General features: G+C 34.3%; 1 protein-coding gene across 1 annotated transcript in view; it reads right to left on the bottom strand.

Moving 5' to 3' along the window:
• DOK6 (docking protein 6) overlaps window positions 1-14,475 on the bottom strand; it is a 238,195-nt gene that overhangs the window by 196,550 nt on the left and 27,170 nt on the right. The window lies entirely within an intron of this gene.

The following is a 14,475-nucleotide window of genomic DNA, read 5'->3' as shown; positions in this document are numbered from 1 at the left end:
TATAGAGTATAGAGAGTATATATATATATATATAAGTAAGTAGGAGAGTTTTAATTTATTTATTTTAAAAAACAACCTGCATCTCCTACAAACACTGAAATACTGCTTCTTGTCTACACTCAAGTTTAAGCTTGTCTGTTTTAGTTACTTTTTTTTTTCTCAATATAGAGAATAAACTATTCAACTAAACAAAATAAACTGTAAGCCACAAATGGACAATTTCTTGTCAAGTTTGTTTCCTGACAATGAGCTTCTGATACACTCTTTGTCCAATTTAGTTCTTCAGTATGCAAGCTCATACCACATGCTATAAAATGATCATAATGAAGAAAACCTGTCATGACCAAACAGGAAGAAAACAAAATCATAAAATATGCAACAAAAATCATACAAACACGACAGATTGCATTTTCATATTTGTTGCATTTTCTGGGAGCTTACACAGGTCTAGTTTTTATTTAATTACCACAAAAATAAATACAGTTAGAGGCATACCAATGGGGAACAGGTTATTGCTGAGAGTTGTTAACTTCTTTATACAATCCAGTGCACTTTTAATCAGTCAGAAGCTAAATTAATTATCTGCTAAAGGTTAGGAAATTTTCCCTCAAACCTAACCATAGTCTATAGTATATTCCACACTTTATATCCACTATAAACATATACATTTTAATTCATTTTGATAACTGTATGAATAATTGATCAGAATGTAACATGAAAGGATGAAGTATCAGGGGCATGACAAACATTTTTTTTTTTAACATACAAAAACTGTAATTTTATCTATCTTCACTAATTCCATTGGGTAAACTTATGCTTTGTAACACAAAATATTCCTTACAAAAATCCATGTGCTTCCAAGCCATAATAGAAAAGTCTTATTCATCTTTTTAAAGGTGAAGTAATCTATTTTGATAGCTACTGGGGTCCTGGACCTAAAATGTACGAAAACACTCTATATTATTTTACTTGAAAGATTTTAAATATAAATTCTGAGTTTAAAGAGATTTATTTCAAAATGTTTCTAATGCTAGCTTTTTCAGAATTATGGAACAGATGGGAAATTAAAGATTAGCATACAAGTGAATATTCATATTAAATTTCAAGTAGGAAATGATACATTTAGATAAAATATCCAACAAAGATACCTCCATGCCCCCTAAAAAAATAAAGATGACTGGAATTATCTTTAAGGATTAACACCATACCCATAATTGAAGTTTAGGTCATCTTTGCAAATATGCAGGAAAATTCACACAGACATGTTGTATGCCATGCCAGTTCCTCAGGATTTAGTTTACCTTACCTCTCATCTAATTTTCTAGTCATACTGAAAGTGCATCATATATGTTCTGTGGTTATTAAATGTTCTCATACACTATTAATTATATATATGCAGCTCTCCTTTTCATTGTGGTTAATTTTGGAATTTAGGTGATTGATCTCATTTTTTGTTTTGTTTTTGTATTCTTGAACTTTTTAGAGAGATTATTTATGAAAAGTCAACTTGTAATGACTTAACAGAAATCTTTTAATAGAACGGTCAATTTCAAATCTGAGTTATGTTTATATAAAACACTGTTATGTATTAAATTCTATTTTCCAACAGTGTGGTAGGTAAGAAGAAAAATTATTAGGACCATGCAGATTGGAATCAAAATATAGAGCTCAGATCTTTATGTGAAATGAATTTCTTCCCCCTTTGTTGTACAATGTAATTATCTCATATTCATTCTGTGCTTTCTTTTTTATTTGTCTTTGTATTTTCATCTGCCTTTGTAAGCTGAAGAATGAACAGTTCTAATACAATGACAACTGAAACATTTTCGAAGAGATTAAGCCCTAACTAGAAGAAAATAACATATAAACCCATCATATAAACTCAAAGCAGATTTAAAGCAAGACTCCAAGACTAAAATACTGCATTGCTGATGGTCAGCAAGATCTGATGACCAACTGTACTGAGAAACATGTGAAACCATTCATTTTAATCCGCGCTGACTGATTGTAAGTACACCAAATGGAAATAATGGAAAACAGTGTTGAATTAGCAAAGATAGTTGCAACTTTTCATATATCTCTAACCATCATCACTTTTTATACCTCTTCTTACCTACTTTATTAACCGAAATCAAACATGGAGAACATGGAGTAAAGGAAGAAAGGTGAGGCAAGGTAGTTGCTGCTTGGAGGATTTCTGGGGATCATGCAGCTTTGGGGAGGCAATAAGTGACTTTCTTTGCAACAGATGTTTGTTTTGTTCCTCCTTGCCTTCATTTATGAAATAATCTTTATCTCAATGCATTAATTTTCTTTCTATTATCTTTTCCTCACTCTTTGCCCCATCCTTCTGCATGGAGTGAGTTAATGAGCAGCTGTGACTGAGGTCAATTAATCACACAAGCCTCCGTTAAAATAGCCTTCAATTTAAATAGTATTTATGTCATTAGCATAAAATGTCATGACTATTAAAGAGAACTTTATATTACTCTAGAGAATTCATGGTGGCACAGTGTACTATATAATATTGTTCACCATTCTATTTGTGGAGCAGAGCTGAAAATCAAATACAGTTGCACAATACAAATTTCCACGTAAACTTAAAGACTGTGTTTTTTCATATCTCAGAAAGAATATTAGTGAATGGAATGCATTTGCTAAGAATTCTTTCACTCTCTTCCTCCTCTACAGATGAGATCATATCAATATCTTTAAAAGAAGACTGAATGATGTCAGTTGCTCAATAAATGTCTCAAAATTGGAAATTTATAGTAACCAGGTAAGTATCAGCTGCTCTGTTTAGTGTTGTTTTCCTATTCTGCCATTTCAACTAAAGTTGTAGTTATTTGTGTAGATAAACAAAACTGAAAATTGGAATGTCACACAAGCTTCATTTCTATACATTTGAAATATCTGTGCAATTTGAAGCAAGAAAGGCACAGGAGCCCTGCAAGGGTAAACTTCATACACCAGGATACATTTTACTCTGGAGAAAAAAAAATGAACCTAAAGAAAAATTAATTAAAAATTAAAAAAAAAAAAGTATTTTATATTTTATAAGTAAAATGACAAGGAAAAAAGATAAACAGGTAAGAAAAAGCAATTAAAAATTAGCTGAGAAAAATACAGTTAAGTATGAAAAATCTATTCAGAATTACCAAGAAACAGCAACAACAAAAGTTAAACAAGCTATAATCAATCCTATGAGCATTAAATATCAATATTAATATTAAACCAAAACTTTCAATAATTGACGTATAGTCAAGACATGTCTCCCTAAGTCCATGTCAATAACAAATGATCAGCAATCAGTAAGAATATCTCCATGATTGCTTTTCTATATATTTTTAAAAGGTTGATATTTGAAAGCAGAAAATAAAAATCACACTGCTGGGTAGAGGAGGGCACTGCAAATTAGAGTTCAGTTTTCAAAAAGGAGTTTGAACAATTGGTCCTGAAATTCAGTTCCAATTATCTAAGAATATGTAGTCCACTATTTTTATCCTCCAAAAGCTGAACCAAGAAATCCACTTAATTGTACAATCTATTTTATAGATGAAACTACAATTTCTGATTTTAAAAAGTAACTGTTCCCGAATTCTACCAATCTCCAAATGAAAGTTCAGATATAAAAGGAAAATTCAGTCACTGTTTGGAACATATACTACAGACAATTATTTTCCAGAGGATAGTAAGGATAGTAATAACTAAGTTTCATTCATTAAGTTTATTTAAATCTGTAACTTAGATTATGCCTTTTATGCCTTATTTCTGTAACGAGACATAATTACATCAACTACTTACACGCTTTGACTACCAGAGTTCCATTATCCATTTTCTAGGCATTTGTTCCCACAATATAATAATAGTTCCAAGGAAATGACCAGTTTCTCTACATAATGATTGCAAGGGTGAGGGGTCAAGATGTATGTGTAAACACATACTCCATTCAGGAGAAACTGAAAACAAGTCATTTTACAAGAAGCTGCCTGATCAAACTTACATGAAAGAGAAAAGATGGGTTTTTTTCTTATATCCACTCTCTTTATGGCTTAGATAACTTTCAGGGGAAGTTGATTTGCAGTTATACCTGAACTAAACTAATTCATTTCCTGAAGCACTGCTTAGGGGAAGGATACAGTTATGATACTGAAAGAAATGGTCAAATCTCTTGCTTCAGTTTAATGACAGTGACCTGAGCATGTCTAATAAACAAAGATTTCCAAAGAAAAAAAATGACATGATTTTAATTTGTGAAACTTTTGGACTCAAGCATTGGTGCAGAGCAGAGACGAACAGAGAAATCATGTAAGTGGTCATGGTGGAAAAGGGGAATTAAGAACCACAATTTTGGATGAGGAAACTAAGTCCTGCACAAATTGGCTTTAATTGTCCGATGGAATTTGTTTATGTGGCCTCAAGACTATCCTAATTAAGTGATAACAATTGTTACCTGATTTAATGACAGATGACCACGAACAGTAAGCTAAAGAAATGCAAATTGGAGTGCTTTGAACTCTCTACTTCAGAGGCCACCACAGGAAAATGATGTGGTTGTTTTTCCTGGCAAGGACACCCACAAAGGTCGGCCATCAGGGAAAATGTCTCCCTTGGAAGCCACGTAAATCAAATGGGGCTGCAAGAATATAGGAAATGGTACAAAGACATAGAAAAGGAAGGGAATCAAGATGGATCTGGGAAAGATAAACCTAGGAAAAGAGAAAAAAAAAAAGGCATAAAAGAGGACATTCACATGGAAACTGGTTGCTACCTGTATGCTACTGAGTCTCACACTGCAATCTGTCTTACGTTCTTATTAAATTCAGGCTTGCAGATCCTAGTGTGCAAGAAAGGTGTGACCAGTGCTTAGGGATCAGCTACTGCATGGGTTGATTGTCTAACAGCAGCTACAGGAGAGAGAAATACTGAGAGAGAGAGAGAGAGAGAGAGAGGGAGAGAGAGAGAGAGAGAGAGAGAGAGAGATTCTTGTAAACAAAAACTGGATTGGTAATGAAGACCGACTATTTAGGAAAATAGCAAGAAAATACTATACATTACCAAAATAGTATATTTTAATCATTTATTGATAAACACACCAGCACATGTGTTCATGGTAGTATAGTTATTCAAATGTTATACTTCTCTACTCTGAACTTAGACTAAGGAAAAAAACACATAATTACACATAATGGAAGTAATCCCAGTGTCTTGCTAAAAATTAAATTTACATGAATACATATCTAACTAATTAGATTTCTAGGTAATCTAATTCCTCCCTCCATGAAAAATGCCCTGCTATACTCAATTGCAGAAGTTAGACTTCTTTGCTTACATCACTAATATCTTCAGTGGCCATCAGCTATGCCACCACGAAACAGTTGAGGGATCAAGTCAGAAATTTCCTCTTTTATCAATGATTTTATTTCCTTTGATATTAATGATATTTCCATTTTTTAAAGTATTATACTTTAAAATCTTACAATTTCCAATTAAAAAAATCAGTTTTGCTAAAATGTACCTGTTACATAGAAACAGTCATCCTACAAGTCAAGACACATTGAAATCAAAGCTAACAGGCTTTCCAGACATTTTTTATTTTTATTCTAGTTCAAGAGCTGTCAAATAGCTTTCAAATTCAGCTACGTGCAATAGTTTCAGATACATCAAATCCTTTTCAGGAACAGCCTAACAATCTACGTAAGCCTAGATGACAGGTCTAATTGGTCCAAGATACTACCTAGACTCAGTGATCAGAGATTTTTATTTTTATGATGTTTGGGAGCTTCTCAAGCTCTCTGGCTTTGAGAAAGGGAACCTCAAAAGACTACTTCAAAGGTTGAAATGAAGTATTTTTCTCTACATAAAGTTTTAAAAATTCTATTCTGCAGAAAATACCAGCTGTTCGTTCCACTAGGGAACTTTTATCCCCGTTATTTTTGTCCTGGATTACTGAGCAGAATTTTCCATTTAAAATTTGAGGAAATGCATCTGTTTCTGGAAGTAATAATACCACTGATATTTCTAAAAATGTCATCAGATCTCCTGAAATTCTTTTTTTTTCAGGAAAAAAAAAAAAACTACAGCTATTCTGAAATTATGATTTAAAAATATTATGCATATTTTCACATAGACATACACACGTGTACAGACACATACACATTGTAGGCATTTTTGCCCATATCCTGTAACTGATCCATTTTAGTGATAGAATTCTGCTTCAGCTGTATACTAATATGTTCTTTCCCTCCTCCCCTCCTTCGTCTGATAGAAATATATGGTCTTGCACTGAAAAGCTTGATTGCCTTTCATGGACTGTAAATGTACTGACTGAAGAAAGATGTATTTTTTTTTCAGAGGTTAAAGCAGAAAAATCCTATGTAACCCCATCTGTCACTCAAGTGAGATTTGACCTTTTTAGATTCAGTTTCTTCATCTGTGAAACAAAAATTATATTAACTTACTGTAAATCAGAACAGAGATTAATTAATGTTTGGTAGAAAGAAAGATTAGAAACAGTCAGATGAAAAGTACTTCAAAGATGTGATAATTTTGCTGCTACAAATCAAAACACATTTGTGCTGAATATATCAAAGCAGTCATTTCTAACATCAGCATTCACGTAAAATAGATACCAAACTCTCACTAGTCATTCCTGACTTTTGTTACAACATCTAAAGAAGGTCCCTTGTACTGATGGGATTTACACTGTCATAGTTATACCTTGAATAATCTTGATGATTTGCAACAGTTGTATATTCAGATAATTTCATAAACAAGGAGATGCAAAAAGGCCAAATTTTCATTTATAAAATATGCTTTGCACTTATGACATTCCAATAATTTCCATAGAAATATTTTGCAGCATCATAAACATAGCCATTGTGAAATTACATCTTTGGTCTGAACAAAACCAGCAGTTAAGAAGTGGGAACACTAATAAAATGCAACAGAAATATGAAGCAAACCTGCTAAAATAAGGAAATCTTATTTAGCCATCTGTAACCATTTGTGGACAAGCTCTTAAAGCTTATTTCCACTTGGAGAAATGCCACACCATGCTTACCAATGTATGGCTTCCACATACATTTACCTTTATTCTGTAAATATTAAAGGATGAACTCAAAGTATCTGACAGATATCATTCCAGTTATTGGAATCTATCATTATTTTTATGACCCAGATGAATCAAAATCATTCATATTTACTTTAATATTGAAACTCTGCTGTAATGTACATGACATATACAATGATGAAAAAGTGAGGAAAACTGCCTTGGCTTTAGGCAAGCCATTATCAACTTTTAATAAATATTCAATGTCTTTAAACACAAAAATAATGTAAGTAAACCACAAGAAGAATGTTAGAAAACCTCATTATGCATTTCATATTCATGCAGTAAATGTATTAATAGCACTAATAAAAAGCGATCATCTAAAAACCAGAAAATATTCAACAGCTGTCATGTGCTTCACCAAAGGGAAGTCATCAGATATGACATCCAGTTCAACTTTGTCTTCCTAAGATATTTACTTACTCAGGTAGACAAAATGAAGTGGACATGTTACTGTAAAGATTTTCATTAAGAAATGAAGTTAAATTCATACGATTCAATGAATAAAAATAACAGAAGTTGTAACAGATTGTTAGAGTAATTTTAATTACAAAAATTATTTACATGCCAAATAAGAACATCTTAAAATCTACATATTTTGATTTTTAACTTTTCCTTTGTATTTAATTTGAGTCATCTCTATTACATTAACTACAATGTGAAACCAAAGGGTGAAGAGGGAGACAAAATAAATGAAAAATACAAGTTAGCAACATTTTGGATAGTTCTGATAATCCATTCAAAACTGAAAATTCAAAAGGTAGAAAAGCTAACAAACCAAAAACGTTCTTACACAATATATAAATTAATGTGATTATGCTATAACTAAATCAGATCTCTGGAGATGCCTTAAGGCAGGCAAAAAAAAAAAATAATACCCAGTATCCTTTGACACATTTTGTACTACAGCTTTTAAGCAGAATCCAACTCAGTGCTCTATTCCACAAGTAACATCCAGAAGACAAAATGTAGGATGCGCTTAATTTTTTAATAACCTTCTCAAAATCAATGTCATCCTTTAAAACAATGGTTGATAGCCTGTACTGTATATTACTAGTATTTACCTTCACCTAATATGAATCCCTGATTGATCATTCATCTGATTTTAAAAGCAGGAGAAAGAGTAAAATTATTTAATGAAATGAGTTGAACCATGAAAACCAAACCAAAACAAACAAAGAAAAAACACCCTGAGCACTAAGCTTCTGGTTCACTCTACAGTTTGTGAACGTGTTTTTTCTTTGAGGTACTTGCAGTTACATTTACACTGGTTGCTTCAGTATAATGACATTTCAGACGTTCACAGCTGTTTCCCTTTCTCCCTCAGGTAAGCCTTCGTTAAAAATTCTGAAGGAATAAAAATACCAGGAAATCAACACTGAGACGATTTCACTTTCTCAAAGAGAGCTACCCAACTCAAAAGGGCAGCAACACATGACTCTGAATGAGCAATAAGAATCAGATCTTGACTCACTGTTCAATTTCCACAGATTCCACTTATTTTTTTCTTTTTTTTCTCTACTACATTGCTCCCATGTTTTTATATTTCCTAAATCACTGCTTCCCCAAGAAGTGGAATTGCTCTTTTCTGTCCTGTGAGCAGAGCTCCTTCAATTTAATAATAGGGTGAATGCAAACCTCTCTCACACAAGGCTCCTTGGTTTTGACTGGATTTGCCAATACTAGCACAGAAGTGCTTACATAGCCAGCTACCCTCTAAAAGGTATTGCTTCGCTTTAGTTAGGTATGTCATGATAGCTGTATGTTCAGATACATAAATTATAACTTTACTTTCAAAAAATATAAAAGATTATGAGTAAACAATCACAAATTTTATACTGATTTAAATATACTGATGGTAAAACTCAGACACTTCGGCAGAGGTATTAAAATGAGAAGCAAAAACTTTGGTATTTCTTCAGATTTATTACTTTGATCAATAGTCAGAATTTATATTTTATCAGTTATCCATCTGTTGAATGATCTCAATGCAAGACTTGTTAATTTTTCACTGAAATATATATATCTCTGTTTATAAACAAAACAAAACAATAACACTAATGGTATTATATTCAGAAGTATCAAATTACAACTATTATTTACTTGCAACTGCGTACAAAACAACCATGGGAGCGAAGTATGAATCACTATAATCACATAAAGAGGATAATACTTACAGCAGTAATGAGACAAATGATAAGGAACAATAGGAATTGTGGTTTTACTTGGAAAAAAAAATCTAATAAAATAGTCTCTTAGAATTAAATTATAGTCTATTATAGCACAGAGCTTTTCAAAATTGCAAAAGTCCCATCTTTATTTTATTATTCACCTCAAACTAGCAGCTCCCATAAACTTCCCAAATCCAATTGCTCTCACCCACCCAATTTTCCCATCCAATCTGCATCAATTCAATCAGAGCACTTAAATGGTTCCCTAGTGAGAATATAGGCTCTTAAGAGAAAAGGCTAGATGTAGTTCAAATAGTCAATAAAAACACTGTTCTTTTCTAATAGAAATAAAATTAATAAACTAAAAATCTTCACCTTATATGGTCAAATTTTAGTGAATAATTATGTATTTGTGTGTGCAAAGTTAGTAGACTTGCCATTAATAGACTAGCAATCGTAAACAGATACTCCAAGCAACGTTCTCCAAGATTCCTACAGTTTCTAGCAACCCATATGCCTAGACAAATCCTAAACAGAGTTGCAAGATCAGCTAAACCACTGAGGTACGTACATAAAGACCCACAAGAAAGGGATTTAGCCAAAGAAAATTCACATGAAGATTGTTTAGATACACAGCAAGGACAACTGTACCTCACCACCTTCATCCTGAGGAACTTCACCTCAGTCACCCCATCTGATGCATTTTTCCAGGAAAGATTCAGCAATTTCCTATTTTTTTCTCTCTCTCTTTGTTCCTACTTATGCAGTACGTGGGAGATACTGCTAGAATATGCACGAAGTACAGCTGTCCCTTCTGAGGCAGGCTGTAGTAAAACTCAGAAAAAAACCTATGATGTGAGAGTCTGTAAAGGCTCCATGGGTCCCTTTCAAATACAAGGGCAGAAAGCACCTGACATTGTATGGAGCAGCAGCATGCCCTGCTGGACTGAGAGAAGTTCTCCAGACCAGCCCATGGAACAATTCAGGCCGTAGTTTAGGTAAAGAATGGTTATTTAATTTTTAACCTCCAAGAATGATAGGAGAAACATGCACATCTTGCTTTTTTTGAAAAATACCACACCCTGCCACCCCAAGAGAACAAGGAGAGTAGTAACTTAATAAGAAAAAGCAAAAGACACTACAGTCATAAGAAAACTGATATTATTTTTGCTTTATCAATAGTCTGGTTGATATTAGATACTACAGCTCAATTCCAAAAGCAAGAAAAGGCAAAGATGTAAGAAATATTCACAGATTTCATCTTCATTTCTTCTCATCAAGATGTTGCATTTTGAAGTGGAATGGGTCTTCCATTCAGCCATTGACAATGACAATCATTATGAATTCAATTTATTTTGATTTAACTGAAAGAAAAACAAGTCCTATTTGCTTCCTCATTTGCATAGTATAAAACCATCACACTACTTGCTGGAACCAGTTAATATCAGCAATGGGAACACTCCTCTATCAGTACTGAACACATTGTCTTCGGTCCTCTCACACATCTACCTCTAATGCTCTGGCATGATCAATGAGGGCAGTTCTGAAAGTAATGCCTCCTATTTTACTATGTTGGCCAGCAATGTCAGAGACAAATATTGCTGGTATTGGAATAGAGCATAAGCCTTCCCACAAATATTCCATTACATGCTGTTTCCATAAAGCAGTTGGCAGCAGAGGAGCAGTCTGACAAGGAATTGTGTTAAGCAAGTGCATAGCGCTGAATTCCTACATTTGGAAAAAATGGGACTCCCTGACTTTCATTGACACATGTTGAACATTGATGGAGACCAGTGAGGGATGTGAGCACAGTGAGAGCTGGGTGGTGCATTCCAGCAGTGACATGAAAGATAAGCCATGTTCTGGATGGTAACAACACAAAATGAAGTGTCATGATCCATGCAGATCAGCAGACTCTGTGCTTGGGGCAGAATATCGGCTTCACTGCATTGGAAATGATGGCTGCAACACTGGAATACCACTAAGTTTGGTCCCAAAAATGCTCACGTAGGAACAGAAAGACCACTGTATGCAAGAAAAAGTTCAAGACACAGTCCGTAGAAGGTAAAGTGATGTGTACTGTGTTTTGGAAGAGGAAGGGAGGTGGATTATTCTGGGCTGCCCTACTACTCCCACAGTACAGTTTGGATTTGGTATCTTCTGACTTCTATCTGCTCGAGCCAGGGAAAGATGAACTGCACAGGTAAATTTTTCCTAGTAGCACCAATGTCATAGTAGCTGTGAAACAGTGGGTCACCTTCTCTGGTATAGATTTGTAGGAGTACTTGGTCATCACTGGCAAAAATGCATAGCTAATGGTGGCGACTATACTGAAAAACAGTGCTTCGTAGCTGAGAATCTGCTCTATCTGGCGCTGTCATTGCATTCTCTGTATCTGTTATACCTTTCATGGAAATAATCAGGAGCATTACTTTCAGAGCAACCTACACAGTAGAGAATACATCATAAAAGCAAGCCAGCCCAAGTGGACTGAATCAGTTCCCAAATTCTTCATAGAAACATGCAAGAAATTGAGATAAGAAGAACCTAAAACATCGAGACAAATATAGCTTCCTTAAAAGGGTATTGTAGCTACATTTACTAAGTGATCTGGAGTCTTGGAAAACAAGACATGAGAATAGGGCAAGATTAAAAAAAAACAAAAACATAGAAATTGATACTACAGGAAATACGTGAGTACATGCGTGCCAAAAATATTATGCACAATGATCTGAAAAAGAGGCTTCACTATGTTTTCAGTTTCTTAAATGATTAATTCAGATTTCAGCATGCCATTTCTGCTATGTTTTGCTACTGTGGTACTATATTTTGATAATTATAGCAAACATTCTCAAATATATTTTGGGCCAATTTGTGAGGTGGAAATGACAGAATTCTTTTATTACCACCATCTCAATCAATTATCTTTTTAAAGTTTTAAACCTCACAGATGAAGAATAGTTTCAATACTACTTTAAGTATAAAACATCACAAGAAATACCTAAGTTAGCTCATTATTGAATTTACTCTAAAAAGTCATTCTCTTCTTTTATGCCAAAAGTCCTTTTAGACACCTAAAAGCCTGCATATAATGATGTCTTTGGACTATATATAATATGAACACTGACATAAATGAAGAAAAAAGTCTCAAAAATGAATGAGTAAAAAGGCTAATTAACCATAAGTGCTTTGAAGAAAATTGTTCTTGGCAAATTTTCTCCTTGGTGCAACAACTAGAACTCTTGAAGTTAGAAATGAACGAACTTTGTCTCCAAAGAATGAAACAGAAGAAGTAAGGAAAAGCTCTTCGAAGCATCATGTTCGCATCTGAGTTAAAGCAGTACTAAGTAGTAAAAAGCAGAATCTTTGAATGAACTGTTTTCTTTTTCTATTACCTTTACTGTCTAACGCTGTTAGCGTTAACATTTCATCTACGACATCATGGACATTCAGTATTATCTTTTGCATCCTTGACTTCTACCTGAGACAACCTATGTTATACAAGGAAGAGATGCATCTCAGATCTCAGAGATTGAGGAGGCCTTGCATTTCAGATGCCTCTCTCTTTTTGATTGAAGATTTCCAAAATAACTTGAGCTCGTGTCATAGGTTACTTAGCCACTGCATCCAGACTCAGGGAGTCGAGTGAGAACACAGAACTGAATATTCAGATCGGTTCAGTCTGTTTCTGGACAGTCAAATCATTCCGTATCTCTACGGACCAAAAAATCCCCATAGAAATAACCATCTCACATTTTTTAAGAAAGATTATGATGTCAATAGACATACTATGGAAAAGCAACTGCCTTAAAAAAAGCTCTTAGCATATCAGAAGGATCACAAATATTTTCAGTGTTCATATGTGCAGATTATACACCACCTAGGAATTAGTGACTAAGCACCCTGTTTCTTGTTTGGAAAGTTTACACATCACGGACTCACAGGCAGTTCTCATTTAAACAGGAGCTGAAAACAAAAACAATATCAACAACTAGGACTTGATTTTTTATTTCCATTAGACTACTCAGGCTTGTATTCAGATACTTAAAAGACAACAGCTTTTTATTCTGCACTATCACTTAATTATGGTCCAGACTTGATGGCATTAATCCCACAGTTCTTACCTTTACCCATATTGGAGATATTCCTTGAGAAAACCAACTAGTTTCTCTAAAATGATGCATCTTTTATTTGTATTTTGTTCAAGGAAAAGAGTGTAAGCATAAGTTTTCAATTTAATTACACATACAAAACGATTAAGAAAAATGGGCCATTCAGTATCTCTTCAACAAGAATCAGACGTAAAAGAAAAATACCAAAATATATTAACCAAGATCTGACGAATTTCAGAAGCTACACAAAGTCTTTCAAATCAGAATTAGCATAGCCTAAATTTGTATCTCAAAACTGAAAAGGTTAACTCAGGAGTAGGCCAAAAATATTTCTAAAATACTAATATAATTTCTTAATTTTTGCTGTTTATTTTTCATCAGTCATTCTCCAAACAACTGACTATATTCATTAACTGCATTACTGAATCATTCTAATACATTAAGAATAATAATGATACAAAGGGTGGATTGAAATCAAATGAAAGATTACGTATCCAGTTGTTAATGAAGTTTAGAAGGCTGGATGCCTGCCCATGCCAGTGACTATAGGTTCATACGTTCATAGGTACATTAGGTTGGAAACAACCTACAAGATCATCTAGTCCAACCATCCTCCTAACACCATCCCTACCCACTGAACTACTAAATCAAATCTCTTAGCACCTCATCTAAACGCTTCTTGAACAGCGCTAGGGATGGTGCCTCAACCACCTCCCTAGGCAGGCCATTCCAGTGCCTGACCACTCTTTCAGAGAAAATTTTTTTCCTCAAATCTAATCTAAATCTTCCTCAGCCCAACTTGTGGCGATTCCCTCTCATCCTGTCATTATTTATCAGGGAGAAGAGGATGACCCCCTCCTCACTACAACCCCCCTTCAGGAAGTGGTAGAGTGCAATAAGGTCTCCTCTGAGCCTCCTCTTCTCCAGATTAAACAATCCCAGCTCCCTCAGCCGCTCCTCATAAGACTTGTGCTCCAGACCCCTCACCAGTTTTGTTGCCCTTCTCTGAACACGCTCCAGGGCCTCAATGTCCTTCTTGTAGTGAGGGGCCCAAAACTGAACACAGTACTCGAGGTGCGGC

The sequence above is a fragment of the Cyrtonyx montezumae genome, unplaced genomic scaffold, assembly GCF_038088225.1.
Source record: "Cyrtonyx montezumae isolate F1298 unplaced genomic scaffold, pur_monq_1.0 scaffold_8, whole genome shotgun sequence".
NCBI classification, from domain to species: Eukaryota; Metazoa; Chordata; class Aves; order Galliformes; family Odontophoridae; genus Cyrtonyx; species Cyrtonyx montezumae.
The sequence above is the reverse complement of the archived record's forward strand: the minus strand, read 5'-3'. Positions and strand labels throughout refer to the sequence as shown.